We start from the raw sequence: 1,620 nt of genomic DNA, 5'->3' as shown, positions 1-1,620 counted from the left end.
ATGCAGGCTTGACTGAGCCGGCAGTGTATGTGAGAAAAGAGACCCCATTCTGTTGTAGCGGTGTTTCCTCACATTTACCCACCCCCGGGGTACTGGGGTGCCCCACACTGGGCTCCAGTGCCTCACCACCGTGCAGGAGGTCCACGCTTTCCCTGATGACCCCAGGGGAGGGTCCTTGCTCGCCTCTCAGCAGCCGGGGCACTCCTCTGCTCTCTGCTCTGTCCCCCCTGTTCCAGGGGCACACTCAGCAGGGCCCAGGAGACCCCCTGCTCCAGTGTGACCTGCTGTGGACGGAGAACAGCTGCAGGTGCTTCCCAGACCAGGTGGTTCTCCCAGGTGGGGGTTGGTGAGGACGTGAACACGTTGTTCAGAGGAGAGGCTGTTCACAGCATATGTTCACCTCAGTTGTTTAATTCAGCCCCAAATGACTCCATGGGCTAGATGGGGAAACTGAGGCACAGGGTGGCCCGGGCTTGCCTTTCCCTTCAACAGAGTGATGGTGTGTCTGCTACCCAGAGAGCGATTCTCCCTCTCGTCCCTGGTGACCTTCACAGAATGTTCCTTTCTGCCCTTGACCTTTATCACAGGGTCTCCCGCAGTATCATGCCCTTCAGATTTGCCCCAGTGGTGAGATGTTCTGTGAGCTCATCATTCGCTTCACTGTTGCCTAGAATCCCATGGCAGGTATGTGTTTATTTTGAACCTCAGGCTGCATTTTCAAAACAGAAGTGCGGCCGCCCCTCCCAGTGGTGATGTCAGCCCAGAGCTGCACGGAGATGTGGCTCCTGGCAGGCAGCGGGCCGGGCCCACCAGCTGCTCAGTGAGCCTTCCTGGGCTCTGCTCTCTGAAAACCACGGGCTGGCTCCAGGCACAGGGCCTTCCATCTCTAGCCACGTGGTCCAGGACACTAGGCCTCGCACGTCACACAGCGCTGTCTGTCTCATTTAAGAAGCGGTTGAGAAGCACGTCACCCAGTTGCTGTCGAGCCAGCTCTGACGGTGGGCTCCCCACCCCCATGTCTCAAGGTAGACCCCTGTAGTATGAGGTAAGGGGAGCCAGCCCCCCACCACTACCCTCGGGTTCAGTAAGCACAATTGTACGGGTGAGATATATAAATATTATATTAAAGTCATCGAGAGCATGAGCGATAGAAGAGAGAGTCAAACAATGGAGTCAGACACATTTTATGGTAGCATTGCTCACCTCAGCCCCGCTTGGTGGTCCTCGTGGAGAGAGGGGGAAGGGAAGAAGGACAAGGGAAAAGGGAAGAGGGGAGAGGAGAGGGGGAAGCGAGGAGAGCAAAGGGACAGAGCAGGAGAGCCCCCGGGAGCGAGGACGGGGAGAGCCCCAACTTTATTGCTAACCCAAGGTTATATATTATTAGGGGGACATGATTACAGGTAACCACGCATCACAGGAAGGGGCAGTACAATAGGCATCCACGTTGTAGGACGGGGATCTATGATAGGCATAAGCGTAACAGGAAGGGGATGAGCTGGGGTGTGCCCATAGGAATGGGAAGGTCTAGGGGTATACATGTGACAAGATGGGCGGACCCTAGATTCATGATGGCAGCCTGACCTTGGTCATCCTTGGGCGGGTTTGACCTCTCTGGTGTCT

The sequence above is a fragment of the Echinops telfairi genome, unplaced genomic scaffold (assembly GCF_000313985.2).
Source record: "Echinops telfairi isolate 266 unplaced genomic scaffold, ASM31398v2 ScPeMD7_23;HRSCAF=83, whole genome shotgun sequence".
Taxonomy (NCBI): Eukaryota; Metazoa; Chordata; class Mammalia; order Afrosoricida; family Tenrecidae; genus Echinops; species Echinops telfairi.
Note: the sequence above shows the minus strand (reverse complement) of the source record.